Genomic DNA, 13,045 nt, shown 5'->3' with positions numbered 1-13,045 from the left:
TAGGCTGGGTGGCAGCTCCCTGACCCCACCAGCCTGTCAACCATGTGCCTCGGGACTGGGCCAGCCCTTACCTTGCCTTGCAGGTTAATAAGATGCACAGCCCAGTCGCTGAGCCCTCTGAAGCGCTCCCCTGTGGTATCTTGCCCCTGACACTGGCTACTCACAGGACTACCAGCTCTGCTGTTTCCAAAGGCGCAGAATGCCCCAGATTGTAAGATTCAATTTTGGTCCATGTGCACTTTGTTTAATATCACAGCACTGAGATACATTTACAGTGACAACAAGGATGAGTCAAGAGACAGTGAGTCGGAATATCAGAAACAAACGGCTGCATAGCAGACAGACTCATAACACACTTTCTAGAGACTAGACAACGATCAGGTTAACCTGCTGTCTAAAGAAGTGTCTCTCACCAGTTCTTGCCAATGCTGCACTTACCTCGCACACAGAGAGGGATGAATAAATACCTCAGGCCTGACGGGAAACCACTGATGGGGGCTCAGCCTTCGGGACGGCCACTAGGAATGTATTTCTGGTGTAGATATACAACGCCTCACACATTGTCAGTATGTACATTCCACACTATGAATGACCAGCGTGACACCTGCTTTCATTTGTGGCCTAGCCTGACGTGTGGTGAACCAGCATGTACGTGCCAGAATCAGGACATGCCTGTAACTCTCCCCACCCCCCATCCCCCTCCCCCTCCCCCATTTGCCAGTTGGTTCCTGGGTCATGCAGGTTACAGTTGTAGCTGTGCATGGGTGTATCTCATATGTATCACAGAGAGCCCTTCAATCAGCTGGGGGTAGAGCTGTGGGGGTGGGGATCTGTATCAGACAGAGCCTCCAGCTCAGCTGGGGATATAGAGGGTTGTGTCTATTCCAGCCACTGTCCCCAGATTGCAGACAGCAGCCCTCTGTATCTCCTGTGGAGCCCCACCCCCATGCTGCGGGGTGCCATGAAATAAGATCAGCAGAGCTCCATAGACGTACACAGAAGGCTCAGCTAGACTCACAACGTGTATTGGAACAAGCCCCCGTCCTGTCCCGGGGCCAGGAAGCCTTGTCTCAAGGCTGCACTTCCATTGAGCCTTGACTTGGTAGTGGAGGGCTGTGGAGAGGGACCTCAGGTTGGGGGTTTGAAAAATTGTTCTTGTTAACCTCTGAGGACAGGACAAGAAGCAATGGGCTTAAAGTGCAGCAAGGGCAGTTTAGGTTGGACATTAGGAAAAACGTCCTGACAGTCAGGGTAGTTAAACACTGGAATAAATTGCTGAGGGAGGTTGTGGAATCTCCGTCACTGGAGATTTCTAAGAGCAGGTTAGACAAACACCTGTCAGGGATGGTTTAGATAATGCCTGCTCCTGCCATGAGTGCAGGGGACTGGACTAGAGGACCTCGCAAGATCCCTTCCCGTCCTACAATTCTATGCTGAGAGGTTGCTACTGACCAGCCATTGGTGTATATTGGTCCCTGCTGGGTGCTAGATTTTGATGGTTGCTGACACAAGGACCAGGGGTCACCTAAGGAAATTAATAGGCAGCAGGTTTAAAACTAATGTAAGGACATACGTCGTCCCACAGCCATCCGACAGGCCAAAAGTATAACTGGGTTAAAAAAGAATTAGCTAAGTTGCTGGAGGATAGGCCCATCAATGGCTGTTAGCCAGGACGGTCAGGAACACAATCCCACGCTCTGGGTGTCTAAGCTTTGACTGCCTGGAGCTGGAAGTCGGCGATGGGGTGGATCACTCAAAATTGCCCTGTTCTGTTCATTCCCTCTGAAGCACCTGGCCCCAGCCAATGTCGGAAGACAGGCTATGGGGCCAGATGAACCATAGTCTGACCCAGTCTGGCCGTTCTTATGTTTTTATGATCTGTGAAGTCCATCGCTGCATTATTACATGCATCTTGCAGGTTTGATCTGGCTTGAGCTTAGCTTGAAATCTCTGCCTTGTAGCCTGGCATTTCAAGCGGGGGGGGGGGGAGACAGCCCTTAAACAGGCTTGTGGAGTCAGGTCTAGAAAATCCTAGTTTCCTCTTCTCCAGAGGGATGACTTTTCATTTCTTCTTATTATTACAGGGCCCCCCATGTGCCAGGCGCTACACAAGGCGGACCAGAGACAGGGCCTGCGCCAGCGTGCTTCCAGTCTAAGCCCAGTGCAGTTGTCGAGCTGACTCAACACCTCTCTGAGCTGATGCGGGTGCAGTCTGCTGGAGTTGATCGCCCTGGGACGGTTTTGGCTCCTGGCAGTGACCTGACACAAGGGCTGGGTTTGAACTGGACTGTACCTGTCCTCTTCACACTTGTGCCCCCTCTGTGGCCTGGCTATGCGGTGGCAGGTGCCCCTCCTTCATGCCCAGACCTGTGCGTGGGTTCGTGTGGAATCGTGAGTCAGCAGCTTAATTTAGTTCAGTGCCCCCCACCCCACCTCCCACATGCACCTTTCTCCTGCTTTTCCCCATGGAAATTACCTTTCCTACCAGAGAAGGGAAACCGGACTGGCTGTCCCAGCCTATCCCCTCAGAGCAAGGCAAAATCCTAGCTTACGACGGCTTCTGCACAGCCTTTGGATCTGCCGGCATGGCCATTGCACAGACAAGGTGCATGGCCGTCACACGCCACACGATCCTATTCAGGGCTGCGTGATTGCACTGGCCTTCCATGTCCCTCTGCAGCAGGGAGGGAGGCGGTCATTCCCCCGGCAGGGTGACAGCCTTGTCGCCCATACAGGGGAGCAAGGCTGTGCTGCTGGGCAAGGCGCCTGGCGCTGAAGTGATGGCAGCTGGGCCGAGGGAGCTCCCCGCACCACTGCACTTAGCACGATCTCCACTGGCACGGAGGAGCTGAAAAGCAGGCGAGAGGATCCCTGTGCACGATAGATGCCCTGGTACAAGGGCCCTTTAAGCCAGATGCCAAGGCAGCTTGTCATGGCCCCGGCCCAGAGGTATTGCGGGGTGAGCTGGGGTAGGGCAGGGAAGGATTCAGACTCACCCACACCCCGTCCCCTGCTCGCTTTCTCACTGAGGCTGCACAGGGCTGGCTGCTTTCCCATAGCGCAGCGGGACTAACCTTTCCCCCATTTCTGACAGGCCCGTCTGCCTGCGTTTTGCTGCTGCCAAGTCGGCGGAGCCTTGATCCTGGCTGTATTTATTTACTCCACATGGCCTGACCATGTGTAAAACCCCCCGCCCCCTTGGCAGCCGGGCAGCTGCCTTCGTGCCGGGAGGAGCGTGGCTCCTTTTCCCCTTGGCACGTTCCCCCAGGAGCTGAAACCAGCGAGGCTTTCTGAGCCTCTCTCCGGGGCGTCCCTGCACTGCACGTTCCCTGCCCAGTGGCTGGCGTCCTCTCCCACACGTTCCCCTGCCAGCCGGCTTCCGGCTATTGTTCTCAGCTGCAGGCGCAGATGTGAAAGCCCCAGATTTCCCAATGCACATGAGTCAGGGCCCAAAAATCAAGAGTTTGGCTTAAAAAATCATGAGATTTTCCTTCGCAAATAATGCGGGCCGGGTTTGTTTCCTCTGGGTTCTGCTTTGGGAGCCATGAAGAGTCACGTTTTCAGGCATTTATCTGAAACCACTAGGGCTAGAAACTTCGTTATTCTTTTAAATGTAAGCTGGGATTCTCACGTCCTCAGAGGACTCCAGGAACAGCCAGAAAGACACACGGTTGCAAGACACATGATAAAACCTTGAGACCTGGCAACCCCGCAAGCGGGCACAGAGCGGGTATGAAATCCAGCCCTTAGAATCCCACTTCAAACCCCACAGCATGTTCCCCAGCAGAGAGCAAACTTGGGGTCCTGACCTCCTTGAGGATCTCTTTCAGACACCTATTCTTGCCTCCACTAGCGTGGCATACGGGTAAGAGCCTGCAGACTACAGCCTTAGGTCCCAGATATTCCTTATCAGCTTTGTGACCCCAGAGCAGCCCAGCCTGCTCTTCTGCGAGGCCAGGGACATCCCTGCAGGGCAGAGCCCTAGGAAATGAAATGAGGCCAAATCCTGGCGAGAAGGAAAGCTGGAGGGAACTCAGAGCATCAAGGCACGGGCCTTAACAAGCAGCCTATTGGCCTCCTGCTTCGAGAGTCAGATCGGCCCTGCGTAGGCTCTGCTCTGACCGGCTCCAAGAAGGGAGGGGTGCAAGGCTGCCTGCTTTGTATGGCACTGGTGGTCTCCCCGGGCTGGAAAGGGGATGGGTAGATCTCTGGCTGCCTGCACGCCAGCCGGCTCCGGGTGAACGATCCTAAGGAGGCCGAAGACTGGTCAGGGGGCTGAAGAGGAGGAAACTGGTAGCCATTCCATCGCTACGGCCGTTTTCCACCCCTCCCCACCACTTCCCCCTTCCCGCTCTGGCAGGGGTTGGGAGATGAATGCCTCTTTCCCTCTGCAAACCTCAGGTCTTATCCATACGATGAATAACGGGCTGGTTTCTTGTGCGCGCAGCACGCTAGGGGCTTTCCCACCCCCAGGGCCGGCCTTAGATTAACCGGTGCCCCAGGCTAGACGCGTCTTCGACATCCCCCCTCTATTTGTTAAAATTCTGCTTAGGCTTCTTCTGGGCATCTTTTATTTTCTGTGGGGGGAACGGACAGTCTTAGAGAGCAAAAGTCTACGTTGCATTGTCTTAGAAAGTCATCACCCGTTATGCATGGCGAAAGAAGTAACAGTGTTTCTTTCCTATTGTTGTGTACACAGGGGCTCAATCACTATCTCTGGCATCTCCTTAAATATGCCCTTTATTAGTCGCTACTTCCATGCTTCAAGTCGTGAAACACAAGCACCCTTTCACAATGACACAATAAACCAAGGCTCTCAGTCTCGCAGCTGGGCTCTCACGTCACTTCGCTCTCACATCACGCTGTGAGACTGGCGCCGCCCCGCCCCTTGTGTACCCGCCTTCGAGGAGGATCGAGGGAAATGTAGTTCTCAGAAAACCTGGACGTGCCACCAGATTCTGCAAAGGTCCCAAACGTTCGAGGTTAGTGCCCAACGAATCCACATGCGCGCGCTAACTGAAACGTTTTATTTCAAACCTTCTGTTTTCCCCTTTGGTCGCTAGCAACAAAACCAGCACCAGGTGCCCCCCAAGCCCTGGAAACCAGCCCTGCCAGCCATGTGGGGAGGGCTGGTCCCTCGCCAAGGAGCTCGCGGGCTAAGGATGGACGGACAGACAGACAGAGCTCTGGGAAATGGGACCAGCAGAGATTTCGGATGCCGGTCAGCCAGGTGTGTGCTAGGCTAGTGGCCAACAGAGGGTTTGAAGGGGGATTTGTACATGGCACGAAGGGCCTGGGGGTGAGGCCCAGAAGGCCAGGCAGTGCCACGGAGGCTGCAGAGACAAAGGCAGGAAGGGTGTGGTTCAGGGCACCCAAGCGGGCAGCTGTGGGTGGGGACGCCTGCAGAGCGAGGTGGGCGACATGGAGCTGGGCGGGGGGAGGGGCAGGGATATGGCACGCCTTGCAGGAGGTGCCCAGCTGTTAACATTTGGTGCATGGGCAGATAGGGGGCCAGAGAGGGGCCATCCTGGGCAGGCTGGGAGGCAGCATCTGCTTGGGAATGGAGCATCGGGGGGGGCCAGAAGGGAGCCTCGTCCCATTCCTCCACTTCCCTTCCTGCCCCGGGCCTGCCCGTTTCCACCGTGTCCCCAGGGAGCCGGTTCCAGGAGAGGCTGTTCCCTTCCCAGAGGCCTCCCCGTGACGGCCCAAGGGCGATCCAGCAGATGATACTGGCCCTGCAGGAACACTCACCAAGGTGCACTTGGCTGCAGCCCTTCCTTGCTCCTGACTAATGTGCAGTGGGGCCAGGCTGCCCTTCCAACACAGCGTATGGGTGGGAAGGGGGATGAGGGTTTTTACTGCTGATCAGCTGGAGAAAGCCCCCTGGATGCCCGGCTGGAAGCGGCTTTGGACAAATTCAGACCAGAAAGCAGGGGCTTCCTTGAAACAACGCACCTAGGATCGTAATTCTCCACCATTTTAAAGGGAGGCGGTGTGTCCTAGTGGCTAGCACACTGGCCTGGGACTCAGGGAACTCGGGTTCTGTTTGCAGCTCTGGGTTATCTTGGGTGGGTCACTTCCCCATGTGGGGCCTCAGTTTCCCTACCTGTACCTGGAATAATGACACTGACCTCTGTAAAGTGCTTTGAGAGCCACTGCTGTCCTGTGCTCTGTTAGAGCCGGGGGTTGTTACCATTTGACACAAGTTTGGCATCTCTGTAGCTCAAAGGTCCGGGCTCGATGCAGGAATTACTGCCTCAGGTTGGCTGGCCTGTGCTAACTGGGTCAGATAGAGGATCACAGCGGTTCCTTCCGGCCTTGGGATCTTGCTGTCCTTCTGCGCGGCTTAAAAACCAACCAATCCACGGATTTTTTTAAAGCACTTGAAATTGTCAGTGACTGCTCTCGGCCCCCAAGAGGAAATCGTGGCCTCAGCTGGGCTGCTCCGGTGCAACTGTGGTTTACCAGACTGACTGCAGGCCTGGACAGCAGGAGAGTGGGTTCCGTTCTGGGACGGGAACTCGCCGTGCCACCTTAAACCAATACCCCGTGCCTCTGTTTTCATGCTCACGGCACAAGGAGCTCTATGGAGGCCAAGCAGAGGCATTCAGAAGCTGCTGGGCTGAGGTTATTTTGGCCACCCCACCTGCGGGAATCTTCCTAGGTTCCCTCTAAAGGTGCCTCTCCTTAGGGATGTCCCTAGGCCTTTAAGAGGGAGAAACTGATCCACACCCCCCAGTTTGGCCAGTTAAAAGGGCTGAGGCAGCACCTGGAGGCCATCAAAGAAAAAAATAGGAGGGTGGAAAGCCAGCGAGGGGAAGCCTGGGTGACTTGGGCCTGAAAGTCAGGCAGGAACGGGGCAGAGAGGGCAGATCTGGGCATAAGGAGGCTGGCTGGCCATGAGCAAGAAATCCCCTGGGAGCGACTGCCAGAGTTGGGAACCTGCTGGGTGAGAACCACTGAGGAGGCATCCCAGTGAATTGGCACAGACAGGTTCAGTTGGAGTCAGGGCGAGCTGCCTTGACGCCAGGGAGACTGGAGGAGTCCTGGGGGCATTTCTGCAGGGAAGAGCAGGGCAAGGGCTGTGCCCCGGTTGGCAGGGCTGGGGTGGCTGCCCTGGCATGAGGATAGGAGAGGACCAGTGAGCCCGGTGTGGGCAGGGGCATGTGGGGCAATGAGAGTCGTGGTGTCTTAAGGACCGCATGCACTGGGCTGAGGAAAGGACAGTGTGTCTGAGGCTTTCATTGTGGACTCTCGGGACTGGGTTGCTGTAATAGCTCAGCCCTGAGGAGGGGGAAAGCGAAGACAGGAAAGCCTGCGGTGAAGTAGTGGTGTCAACTGAGAGGGGAAACTGAGGCAGGCAGGCCTGTTGTGCTGTGGCCTGCCTCAGGAGGGTGCTCGATGTGGGGCAACCCTCTGACAGTTAGTATAAGTATCCTCCATGCAAAGGGGAAGGCGGGCAGCCGGGATTAGGGCATTGGGAATCACATCAGTGCCAAGATCTGCCTCTTGGTCCGCCTACATGGCCCCGGCAGGGCGGAGAGCGAAGTCCCCTGGCTGGATTGGGCCGGAGGAGGTGTCGGGAGCCGGTGATGTCAACCTGGCTGGGAGGGGGGCTGGGAGGGGAAACCATGTGTTAGCAATTTTGCCTCTTGCAAGCAGCTGGCTGGCACATAGCAAAGGTAACCCCCAAGGGGGGATTTCCAGAGAGGAAATGCCATTGCAGGAGCGCGCATGCCTGTAGGACATGGTCCGAGGGGGAAAGGGGCACATTCCTCAGATTCCTGCACAAGCGCTTCCGCCTTCACACACTCACAGCACTCTCGCACACGCAGCTTTCCCACACGCAGCTCTCGCACGTGCGCAGAGCTCGCAGCTCACATGGGCCTGGATCTTACACATGCAGAGCTCATATATGCACATGTTGATCTCAGACTCACCACTCCCCGCACATAACTCTCACACACTCAGTGTTAACCACACAAATCTCACGCTCAGTACTCCCCCCACACACATGCATGAGTCTTGGACACACAGTGTTCTCTGTCGCACACATGCAAACACACACAAATGTCACACGTGGATCTTACATACCACAGAGCTTACCACACACACTCAGATCTAAGACACTTACTTGACTCACACGCCTAGTACTAACCGCACACAGACAGCTCTCTCACACGCCTTGATCTTATGCACTAACCCAGCACCCCTCATGCGCACACCTGGCTCTCCCATGTACACTTCCCACACACCCACCTCCCACACAGAGGTCTCCCACAGGCACCCCGTGCTCCTGACACACCCGCTCGGCGCACATCCACACCTAGCTCTCTCACACAGGTGGTTCGCATCCCTGGTTCATGCACAAGTTTGTGCACAAATGGTTCTTGGATATGGCATGCACCCAGAAACAATGCACGCAGTCAAGCCAGTCCAGGGCCCTAGGCGTGCACTCATATGGCCCCACCCCTGCCCCAGGGGTAGCACTGGCAAGAGCTGCCCACCCAGGTGCTCTGTCGGGCTTATGTGCCCCTTCCTCACTCTGAGTTCTCCTAGCTTCAGCTCCTAACCACTGGCTCCTCTTCTGCCTTTGGCAGCTACTGGCAGGGCCCTGCGATGCGTCTGAACCCTTCTCCCCCGGCAGGTACTTGCATCCTCTGATCTTAGCCCTGCAGTCAGGGGCTGCTAAGGTAAAGTAGCCAGCCCCTGCCACTTGCCGTGCCAAACCCTGTGGCAGGGGCTGCCTAGCGCCTTGCCCCAGAGTCCAAGGGCATGCGTGGGGCTGTAGCTTTTCTTTATCTGTGCCACCAGTGGAACAACCCAGTGCTAAGCCGGACACAGACGCCACCTGCTTTCGGCGGGGGCAGGTGGGCAGTGGGTTCAGGCAAGCCCTGGCTGGAGAGGAGATCTGGGCCAAGCCGTCCTGTGCATGCAGAGAGGTGAGTGGCCCACCTGTGTACAGATGTTGCCGCAGCCATTAGGAGCAACTGCTATGCCATGGTGGGAGCTGGAGGATTTCGGTCCTGCTTCGGCGCTGTGGAACTGTCCGACGGAGTCAGGCACTGAGGACTGTTGCTTTGATCCCTCTGCTTCTTCTCCCCTTGGCGACCTGCATCTCGCCTCTGTGCCCGACTCCCCTGGGCAGGTCAGGGAGCTCTAGGAGGAGGTATTCAGCCAGCCCAACGCTGATGCTTAAACTAGGGCAGTTTCAACACGATCGGCGGAAACGGTGCAGGACCTCGGAACCAGGAGAACTCTGCTCGGCTAATTCTCCCGGCATCCCCTTGGCTCAGAAGCTGGCTCCATTTTTAGAGGGTCGGGGTTTGCTGCTGGGGCTGAAGTGATAATACACAGAGACTCACGCACACAGCCCGACCTCCCTGGGGCAGTGGGGTCTTTGCGAGGCAACATGCTGTGTGTGCTTTCTGGGAAAGTCAAACTCCTTTCTGCGGACTGGTGCTGAGGTCAGTCATGCCGGCAGGGGGAGGGTGGCCTGACCTGGTGAGTAGGACAGGGCCTAGGAGCCTCATGCTGTCTTCCTGCCTCTGCCACTGATTTCCTGCCGGCCCTCAAGCAAGTCACTCTGCGTCCACTCTGCCTCGGTTCTCGTCTGTGAAATAGGGATACTAATGCAGCTGCCTACCTGGTTCTTCAGGACCTATTGCTGGATGTGCCATGCAATTAAAATACAGTTGACAGCGACACACAGGCGCTCACCCTGTTTTTCTCTAGCATGGGGATTTTCTGTGCAGGTGGGAATTAAACAGCTACAGTCCTCGTGGTCCCACAGAGCCATGCTCACGAACTGCACTTCTGGCGGGACCCAGAATCCGTGTGATCACATAGTGAGTGCGGCAACTGGCGGGGAGCCAGACCAGTGAAAGAGAAGACAAATTTTGCCCTCCAAGCTCAGCAAACCTAAACCTGTGCTGGCACCTGAGAAGTGAAAGTAACTAGAAACAAAGAGTAAAACTGACCAGCTGGGCGTGACTCTCCCAGCAGAGAGCGGCCCGGCCAGGAAATGAGCCACAGAAGCAGGAATGAGGGATGAGCCAACCGTGTTCTATAAAACTCCATCATCTTCCCTAATCGCAGGTGATCCAGGGCCAGAGAGAAGCTGCTCAGGACATTGCCGGCCTACAACTTCGCAATCCTGCCGGTCTCTGTTCTGAAACAGAAAATGAAACTTTCTTCCACGTAGGTGCCTTGTAAACACCTCTGCCCAGCACCAGCCAGTGCTGATTTACCCACCCAGCCTTCTCCAGCTTTCATTTCCTCCTCGGTATCTGCCCTGTGTGGCTGGAACCCACATGGCTAAATGCGGAAGCTGTGAGGCTAGGTGGCCTATGGTTAAAACCCAGGATTTGCACTCAGGGGAGTTATGTTCAGTGCGGTGCTCCCCGTGTGACCTTGGACAAGTCCTACGGGACCTGAGCTGAAGTGCAATGGGGATAATAATACCGCCTTTGCCTGTTCTGTCAGCTCTTTGGGGCAGGGGCTTACCATGGTCAGGTTGACATGACAGGTTTCTGCTGGGATCTGCCAGCCAGGGCTGTGACAAGGCATAATCCTTGACTGACACAGCTGCACTGGCAAAAACCTGTAGGGCAGAAACAGCTCTGCTGGCTGCACTTCTACTAGTAGAGGGGCTGGTTGTACTATCGCAGCACACAACATAGCTTTGCCGGTACAGCTGCGTCCACATTTGGAGTGCTTTGCTGGTATAGCACACTGGTATTGCTAGCCCAGTAAAGAGCTCCTCGTGTAGACATGGCCTCTGTGTCCGTACAACACCAAGCACAGTAAGGACTTGGTTTCTGTTGCAGCCGCTGAGCACGGTAATAACGAAGCGTAGCACTAGGAGAAAACAGCTCAATGCAACCCTGGTCTCTTGGGTCGGACACGCATTTTTGAGCCCCTGGTCAAGTGACCTTAAAAAAATGTTCCTTGCCTGTGAGATAAGGCCGGTTCTTTACAAATCCTGTGATTCCTATCTCGGCAACGTCACCTTTTGAATCCCTTTGCCGGCTGTTTCTTAACAGCGTGTGGCATTGTTGGGACACGTCTTAGCTCCAGAGATAAGATCCCTTTCATGCAGGCAGCCCTGTGAGTCCTCCCAGCTGAGCGCCCCCTTCCCACCTGGCCCTCGCAGGATCTTTTTGTTGAAGCCAGGCTTTGGGAGGTTTTGCTGGGAGCCAGACCTCTCCTCGGCAGCCAGGAGTGCTGTGTCTTGGGGCTGAAGTCGGCGCTGGGGTTTCATTCCCGCTCTCCCCTTGCTTTGCAGCTGTGTGGTGGCATCTCGTGCTGACCAAGTCTCTAGGGCTGCGCTGTATAGATAGCAGAGGCTCTGCGCTGGGGCAGGCTAGTTCAGAATCATGGACCCTGCCCTGCCTTTCCCAGTCCCCTGGCATTTCCTGCTTCTCCTCTCACTGCAGTGTAACCCCGTCACTGGAGACCCACCTGATACCCACTAATGTCAACGACGGGAGACTGGCGGTTCCCAAGGACTTCATGCTGTAGGTACAGGGCTGCTGGGAACATCCTAGCAGAGACCTGGGACACAGCTCCTCATGCTTTGAGAACTCAAGCCTCTGCCACTTCATTGAGTGGTTGGAGAATCTCCAGTAACTGCTGGCAGTAGAGGGCCTATGACACGCAGCACAGTAGGACATCTACACACCAGGTGGGTGTTTACAGAAGGAAGGAAAGAATCCCGAGCAAACTGCTCTGTCAGGGTGCTAGCAGGGGGCAGGCTGCCATGGGCATTTCACCCAGTAGGATGAGAGCAAGAGAGGGAGATCAGCCCCTCCCCAGGTGCTTAGCGCCACGGGGAAGGGGCTAACAAAGGGCTGTCCCCTAGCCTTGCTGAATGTAAGGGGTGGGCTGCCCTACCCAGGCTGCAGATCTAGAGTGAGCCTGTCTCATGATCACTCCAGCAGCCCCTGTGGCTGCACTCTGCCCCCACCCGCCAGTGGAGGAAATGACTGGAGGACCCTCTCTGGGGGCTGCAGACCCTGGTTGGACTCCCAAGTTCTCTCCCTTTCTATGCTCCAGCTCTGCGGCAAACAGGAGCCTTCTGTGCCCGGAGGGGGAGGAGGTGGCTGCAGGGCCCCCCTGGTTTGGAATGCAGACAAGCAAACCCTGCCTCTGGAGTGATGGTGGGGAACAAGCATCTGCCAGGCATGGGGGGGCGCAGGCTGAACTACTGGGCAGCGAGAGAGCGCACCGCTGTGTTCTTTTCACTGGGCAGAGCCCTCACCCAGGGGCGGTGGGAGCTTCCCCTGAGCAAGATGCCCATCGCAGGGGGCTGCCACAGGGCCTGGCCAAGAAAAGCCCCTTCCAGGCACACCCAGGGAGACTGCGTGAAGATCAGCACTAGTGTGTCCCGGCGAGGCCAGGGCTGAGCGCAGGGAACCCAGGCCATGTCCCCAGGGATTATCGATCTCCTTCGCTGGGATTGTCTCTGTTCACAATGGGTACAATCCGTCGTCTTCGATCTAAGGTGGATGTTCTGCTTATAGCAGCAGTTTTAGCGTGAGTAATATCAGCCCATCTCACATGCAGGCTGTGTTAACAAGCTCCCTGCTCTGGAGGCAGGATTTCTCTATATATAGCTCGCCATCGAGGCATGGGTCGAAACAGAGCTGCACAGAGCTTTGCCCAAGGTCCCCCCTGGCGGAGTTGTGAATAGAAAGGACTCAGGAGTCCTGCCTCCCAGGTGACCTTCTCTCATCACTAGACAATGTTACAGTGTTCGCTCCCATTCCCAGATGCCGGATTCACTTGTGCAATCCTTTACAGCCGTGCAAAGTGACTGTAGAATTACCATGGGCACGATGGCGTTTCATGCCCAGGTTGCTGGCTGTGAATGAGTGCACAGGGAATGGAGAATGTGGTTAGGAAGTGGTTTTATTTGAGGAAAACCCTCTGCCCACCCCCCATTCACTCTCCGGGCTGAACACATCCTCCAGTTCGCAGACAAACAAACTCCACAGCATATTTCATCCAGCGATCTTGCCACACGGCAGGAGGGTGCAGCAGA

General features: G+C 55.9%; 1 long non-coding RNA gene across 1 annotated transcript; it reads right to left on the bottom strand.

Annotated features, from left to right (window-relative positions):
- Nucleotides 1–4,715: 4,715 nt before the first annotated feature.
- Nucleotides 4,716–6,543, bottom strand: LOC137141312 (uncharacterized). Its single transcript, XR_010916580.1, has 2 exons — nt 6,132–6,543; nt 4,716–4,958 (listed from the first exon to the last, which is right to left on the bottom strand). It is a non-coding gene; the product is annotated as an uncharacterized lncRNA (long non-coding RNA).
- Nucleotides 6,544–13,045: the final 6,502 nt, after the last annotated feature.

Source organism: Emydura macquarii, unplaced genomic scaffold, assembly GCF_026122565.2.
Source record: "Emydura macquarii macquarii isolate MOO-44397 ecotype Brisbane River unplaced genomic scaffold, CSIRO-AGI_Emac_v2 contig_3042, whole genome shotgun sequence".
Lineage (NCBI taxonomy): Eukaryota > Metazoa > Chordata > Testudines > Chelidae > Emydura > Emydura macquarii.
This window is presented reverse-complemented; position numbering and strand designations above follow the sequence as displayed.